The following is a 7,712-nucleotide window of genomic DNA, read 5'->3' on the forward strand; positions in this document are numbered from 1 at the left end:
AAAATTTAAAATTTGCAATCGTCATATACCCGTCATATACTACTACTACAACTACTACTACTACTACTACTACTACTACTACTACTACTACTACTACTACTACTACTACTACTACTACTACTACTACTACTACTACTACTACTACTACTACTACTACTACTACTACTACTACTACTACTACTACTACTACTACTACTACTACTACTACTACTACTACTACTTTCTATTAACGTTTGAAAACAGTCTGTTGCTATGAAGTTAAGAAAAAAAGGGCTAACAGTTGTTATTTAAGTATGTTTTTTGAACAAGCTTATAAAATTGTAGTTTGGTAACTTTTTACTTGATGTGTAAAAAAACTTTAAGAAAAAAAATTTAAGTCTTTTGCTGATATATCTCTATACGTTAAACCAGGTATCTCACATAGGCGTCGAAAGAATTTTTTGGTGTTCGAGATAGCTAACTTCCAGACATGGAGCAAACTCCAAACATTTATATGTTTATACTCATGTCAAATAATGAGAGTTTGCAAAAAATTGCGATGATTGGAGGCTGGGAACAAAAAAGCCTTAAAATTTTGCCCCCCCCCCCTGCCCCAAACGTGAGAGCAACAAGTTGATGAAGTATTTTTTGTACCATTCTTAACTAGACTTATATTCATCGATAAATTTTAGATTTCATTTTAAAATATTTTAGCGTTCGAAAATTATGACCATATAAAGTTTAAACCCCCCTTAATTTGAGGGGGTTGCAAATTTTATATGGTAATAATTTTTAAACGCTAATAGATAATACTATGAAACTTAAAATTTATCGATGAATATAAGTCTAGTTAAGAATAGTACAAAAAGTACTTCATCAACTTGTTGCTCTCACGTTTGGGGCAGAGGGGGAACAAAAATTTTGGGGCTTTTTTGTTCCCAGCCTCCAATCATCGCAATTTTTTGCAAACCCTCATTATTTGACATAAGTATAAACATATACATGTTTGGAGTTTGCTCTATGTCTGGAAGTTACCTATCTCGAACACCAAAAAATTCTTTCTACGCCTATGGTATCTCAGACATTGTATTGACCACCATAAAATATAAAATGGTTTAACCTGCCCTAAAAAATTACCATAATTCGCCTGCGAATAGAAGTCAGAACTTTGCATGGGTGTAGCTTGTATTTTATAACTTATTAAATAATATACCAAAAATTATTGCCACCACAATATTGTAAGGAAGATTGTTTTAATATTGTAAGGAAGATTGCATCTTTTTTTCAAAAAACAAAAAAAAATCTATAAATTCACCGCAATGCTTAAACTTGCATACTTAAATATAAAGTGTATATAAGAATATATAAGCCATTAAAAAATGTCTGTTATTCTTTTTTTAACTCTTTAAAGTATGCTTATGCCAAATCATCATTTTTCTTCCTTCAAATGTTACGTGAATGAATGAAGGTTTTTAAATGTAAAAATAATTTGCTGCTTTTTATTTTCATAAAGTTTCAATGTTTATACAAACCTAAACTTTGAATGACGTTTAGGTATTCTTAATTTAGCGGCAAAACACACTCAAGATTTGGCAAAGTAAGTAATGCGTCACATATGGGTAAATACTGGTTTCAAACTTGAAAATACGTTGTTTATTTTAGTACTAGTAAATATTTATAGGCGTAATTATACCAAGTTTTATTATATATAAATAGAGTTATATGTCAAAAGAGGCAAATATAAATTAAGTCGACAAGAAGAAGGACGTCAAAATGAAGTATTTTTTTCAATGCAATTTTATTTTATTACATTTTTTTGGTTTAGTACAATTTATATATTTATATATAATATATATATATATATATATATATATATATATATATATATATATATATTTAAATTTTTTTAGTACCATGTGGATAACCTTGTTTTTAGCTTCTTTTCTTTTAATGACAAGTTCAGCAGGTGAAAACTTTATTTAATCTGTTTTTGCTTGAGTTAGTTTCGTCTGAACTATTTTTAATATTATATTTCTATCTTACTTTTTTTTAGTATTATATATATATATATATATATATATATATATATATATATATATATATATATATATATATATATATATAAATTATAAACTATGTTAGTGTATTCTACAAATAGAGTGCTCAATGTTCTAAAAGAACAGAGCAATAATAAATTAATAAAATGTTTTTACTAATTTTTACTAATTTTTATATATATATATATATATATATATATATATATATATATATATATATATATATATATATATATGCAAGTGTTTAATTCTTTGTGAAAGTAGGTCCTATAACCGTTCCAGTTCTTACAACAGTATCAATAACTTCGGAGTCAAATCCTACAACTGGATCCTCTCAGGGTACAAATTTAACTAAATTCTAAGATCATTTTTATTATAACCATTGTTATTTGTATCTTTTTTTTCTAGCATTATTACATTTGCGCCCGTTTTTTATTAGATCATTAATTTATGAACTTTTTTGACATTTATTTTTTGATAATTCATTTTTCTTTCCCTTTTATTCTTTTTTTATTATCTAAAAAGTTTTTTTATGTAGAAAATCAATCAAGCGAACAACGCACTTCAAATATGTAAAGTAAACTTAATAAAACCCTAAAACTTGTTTTTAAAATCCATAAAAATGTACAAAAATTTGTTCGATTAAACGCTTTAAACTAAATACCCTAAAATAGTAATTTATTGTTTTTTTCTTGTCTCAAAATGAATAAGTTAGTGATAATTTATATGAGTTAAATTTGTTTTAAATACTTTCAACAATTATATCAAAAATTAACAGTTTTAACTGGTGTTATCAAGCCCAAAACACGAGTTATCGAGCCAATATAGGTTATCAAGCCAAAAGTACTTTTTCTTTTATTACGAATTATTAAGTCAATAAAAGTTAACCAAAAATTTAATTTTAAATACTTTTTGTATGCAGAATAAAAAGCAATATACATAAAATTTAAATTAAAAAAAAATTGTTTTTCCAATAGGCAACCCAATAGGCAACAAACACTTTTCTCATCATGAACAACCACAAAAACTTATTTCAAAATCAACTGAAAACACAAAACACCACACCACAATGGAGCCAACGCACAGGCACTCCTAAAAAGGTAAGATACTATTTGTTTAAGGCATTTTTTTTTGTTTGGATGCAATGACATCTTGTATTTTAAAAACGTTTTAGAAAATATATTTAGAATAATCCGTTTTTTATGTTTTGGATTTTAGCTTGATGATTTTTTAAATCTATATCTTTTAGAAAGAAATTTGTGCACACAAAATCTGAAGTGCTAAAAGACAATCCAGTAATGACGAAGTCTATCTTACAATTTGTATAACTTTAAAATGTTTGGTTAAAAATACATCTTTTGTTTTATCACAAGTTTGTTTTTAAAAGCACCGGTAGAGCGCTCGCTTCGTTAGTGAGGAGTTCCGAGTTCGATTCCTGGTAGTACCACGCTTAACATGTCGTTCAAAGTACGTAAAAAAAAAAAAATAGTAGTCAATTCAGTGAACCTCCTCCTGTAGCGGCCCACTAAACCTCAGATAGATAAGTAGTATAACAAAACGTTTAAGTTGAATTAGAAACATCAATTTAAAAAATACAGAGAAAAAAGAAAAGTATTTACAGGGGTAAATGCGGCATTTTTTGGTGTTTGAAATAAATTTGTATAAGATTTTGTAAATTTTCCTGAAACAATCTTTAAGACCCACTTCCTACCAAGTAATTATGCTTTTTGAATTTTCCAATTAGTTTAATACTCATTTATTGCATATGATACTCGCAATAAATTTGTAAACACACTAGGATGTATGCAGCATTTTTTGGTGATTGAAATAATTGACTTTCAGAAACGAAGCAAACTTCAAACATTTACTTTTTTGATTGGAGCATGAAAACATAAAAAAACTCCAAAAGTTTAATGTTTGACATTTGTTCCATGTCTGGAACAAATCTCAAACACGAAAAAACACTGCATGTCCAGGTGTATTTACAAATGAGCAACATATACAAATAAAAATTTTTTAAATTAACCAGAAAATTCAGGAAATATAATTACTTGATTGCAAGTGGATCATAAAGATAACTATAGGAAAATTTAGGAAACCTTTAATAACTTTATTTAATTTTTCTATTCTTTTTAAAGTAATTTTATAATGGTGTCAAGATAGGGAGGATCTAGATATAAAGTCAAAAATTTTGTTCAAGGAAAAGATGCTATTGTCAATATACTAACAAATCTTATTGCTACTGATGGATTTTCATTAAACACTATTGTTAAAAGTAAGGGATTATATGAATTTGTTTTAACCAAAAGATAAAAAATATCTTATAGTTCATCATCAAGGCTCAATTAACGACTGATTTAAAAGACATCAAAGCTAACAAAATTAGATTTAATTGTTAAGGAAGATACTACATAAACTACTATACAATCATAAAGATCTCAGTCAGAGGCGATTTTAGGAGAGGGATGTGTATGTGTTTGTGAAGAGGGGGTTCGGGGGTAGCCGGGTATTTGAAACAATTCAGTCGGATAAGTTTTAGTTTTGGGGACCTTATAATCTTTTCGAAACCAGCCGGTACTTTTATAGGATTCAACCCTCCCTCCCCCCACCACCACCACCACCTCATTTTATTTGTAGAATTGCCTCAGTTCTCGGTATAAAATCTCTTAGTTAAGAATTTTCTGTCTACGAGTCAACAAAAAAACGTACTTCTAATTTGAAAACTTTATTACAAACTATTCAACCATCATCTGTTCAGAGTGAACAAGCATTTAGTGCATGCAGATTGTTTGTTACCTAACTTAGGAATAGCTTAAATGATAACACTATTTATACCTTATACTATTTAAAAAGTTACTTTAAAAATAATATAAGTGATAAAAATTGAAACTATTACAGATTTGTAGAAACTATTACAGATTTGAAACTATTACAGATATGAAATGGCGCAAAGAGTTTATTTCACAAAATTAACAACGTTTATATATTTTAAAAATTTTGTATGTAAAATAGTTTTTTTATTTGTTTTTAAAATCTGGGTAGGATCCAGATCCGGATCCAAATTTTTTTGCAAATGCAAGATTAACCTTAATGAAGTTTTAGATAAAACTTAGCGAGTTTTCCAACCAAATCAAAGACGTTCTGGCGTGCAAAAAATATATACAGCGTTTGTAAGGGAGCATTTTTAACTCAAAACAACACGTTATATCAATTATTTTTATTATTATTTTTAAATCTGCCGTTAGAAATAATTACAAAGTTATTAAACGTCATAAAAAATGTCAACAAACATACAAACAAATTGGATTTTCAAATAAAATTTGATTTTCAAATAAAATGCGTTAATTAGTTGTAACCAATTAATGTATAATTGCACATTCTAACAACTAGCGCAATATCCGCCGCTTTCCCTATGCTTTCTCTATGCTATCTTTCTAACTCCACTACTTCTAACTTTCACTATGATTTCCTTCGTTCTTCTTAAAACTCACTTAATCTTATATGTTGAAGCGAGTTATGATGCTCTTTAGTGAGCTGAACTTAACCTTGCGGGCCTTGGTATGTGGCCCCTATATGGCATTTAGCTGGAGCAGGATAAACCACAATGCCAAAATGGATTTTCAATAATAAACAAACACAAAGCAAAACAATTAACAAACAAAAAGTTCAAAACTATATAAAAGCATTTTTCTATTATTAGTATTAAAAATATAGTGTTAAGAAATATAACATAAAGAATTCAAAAATTTTAAGAAAAATTTATATTTATATATTTATATATTGAGAAAGTATAAAATATAAAAAATTAGATTTTTTAAAGACCTTATATATTTTCGCATAAAAATAGAATATACCATATAATATTTACCATATAATACCATATAATATAAATACCATATAATATAAGACCGCTAAATAAACATTTAGAAGAAGATTATGTTTTGATTAATTAAAATTCTTTGCTTTAGTTTTAAAGAAAAAATTTTAATTAAAACATATATTTCTAATCCTCATAATCGAAAAGTGCTTTTATATAGTGTTGAACTTTTTGATTTACTTTTTGATTTAAAATTATTTTTGTTTGCGAGCATTTTGATGTCGTTTCTGATTATTACACTCCATAATTGTAGGCCTCTAGCGGTGTTAGAAAATCAAAATTGAGCTTAAATATAATTATTATTTAGATATGCATCTATTAAGATATTTGTGCTGTATTTTTTTAAATTGCGTTTTGAAAATATTTTGAATTGCATGGTTGTTAATTTTGTGCATAAAAATTCAATACTGTATATTTGGTAAACATTGAAAATTTTATCAATACTGTATATTTGGTAAACATTGAAAATTTTAGATTAATAAATAGTGATTGTTAATATTATTATTATTTGCAATTTATAGTTGACATTTTTACATACAAGTTACGTAGGCTAATTAAGGCTAATATATTAGGCTAATTAAAGTCAACTCAAACAATTATAAAAAATTCAAAAAAAATACTTAATAAATCAAAAGTAAAAATCAAAAATAACGAGATATTTAAAGCTTGCATAAATTAAGCATGCTACTTTATAAATCCAATGTCTTTGACATAGGTCATGCATAACTTGCAGATACAGTGTTTCGGAATTCAATTTTTGATTTTTAATTTAAATTCTTTCAGAGTTAATGCTGATTTGCAACTCGTTGGTACCGAATTCCAAATTGATGATACCAAACTCTAGACCGTATTTCATAGTTTGTATATTGTTATATGCAAATTTATCCCGTATTGCGAAAACGAAAAATCTCTTCCATCAATTTAGGGGCAACCCTAAATTTAACTTTATAAATTTCCGTTACCAATACATGTAAATTCTCGTGGTGTATAGTTTTCGAACCATTTTTTGTAAGTACTTCTTCAAAAGGAGATTGATAGTCTTGATATACAATTCTAAGGGCTTTTTTGTGTATTCTGTTAATACAATTGTTAAGTTTTCTGCTATGAAACAACCAAACTAATGGACAATAAGAAAAATGAGATGTAATAAAAGCGTTAAGTATAAGTTTTCTTTGATTCAAAGACATAAAAGAAGCGAGTCAGGAGAGTGCGTTAACTTTTGACTTGCTGTTTTTCATAAATTGTTAACATTATTATCAAAGAAAAGTTTATTATTAAACATTATATCAAGTAATTTTTTATTATCAGATGAGACTATTTCCCTATCACAGATGTTAACTTTAAGAGAGCTTGTTTTACTAATGATAATATGATATTTGTCTGGATTAGCTTTCATACCACTATTTTCAAACCATGAAAAAAGTTGATATGCAGCGTTTTACAGGTCACTCACAACAGAAATTAAGTCATATTTTTTTGCACTAAAAGGAGTGTTATCATCAGCGTATCCTACAATACCAACATTGGGTAAAAGTAGAAATAGATCACTTATGAAGGTATTAAATAGTAATGGACCTAAAATTGAGCCTTGTGGAACGCCAAACAAAATATTAGAGTAAGAGCTGTATCGATCATTTATTTGAATGCGAGAGACGGTCTGCGTTAGATATTATTTTAATGATATATTTTTGTTTGTTCAATAAGAAGCTTCTAGTTAAAAGCCTTGTGTTTACCCAAAAACTAGGAATTAGTTTTTTTGATTAAAAAATGAACCTGCTTCTGCAAACAAAGCAATTTAA

At 27.3% G+C, this 7,712-nt stretch overlaps 1 long non-coding RNA gene across 1 annotated transcript; it reads left to right on the top strand.

Moving 5' to 3' along the window:
* Positions 1–1,724: 1,724 nt before the first annotated feature.
* On the top strand, positions 1,725–3,408 carry LOC136087269 (uncharacterized). The gene is made up of 5 exons (XR_010641676.1): positions 1,725–1,757; positions 1,890–1,945; positions 2,301–2,375; positions 3,014–3,136; positions 3,286–3,408. It is a non-coding gene; the product is annotated as an uncharacterized LOC136087269 (long non-coding RNA).
* Positions 3,409–7,712: the final 4,304 nt, after the last annotated feature.

The sequence above is a fragment of the Hydra vulgaris genome, chromosome 11 (genome assembly GCF_038396675.1).
Source record: "Hydra vulgaris chromosome 11, alternate assembly HydraT2T_AEP".
Taxonomy (NCBI): domain Eukaryota; kingdom Metazoa; phylum Cnidaria; class Hydrozoa; order Anthoathecata; family Hydridae; genus Hydra; species Hydra vulgaris.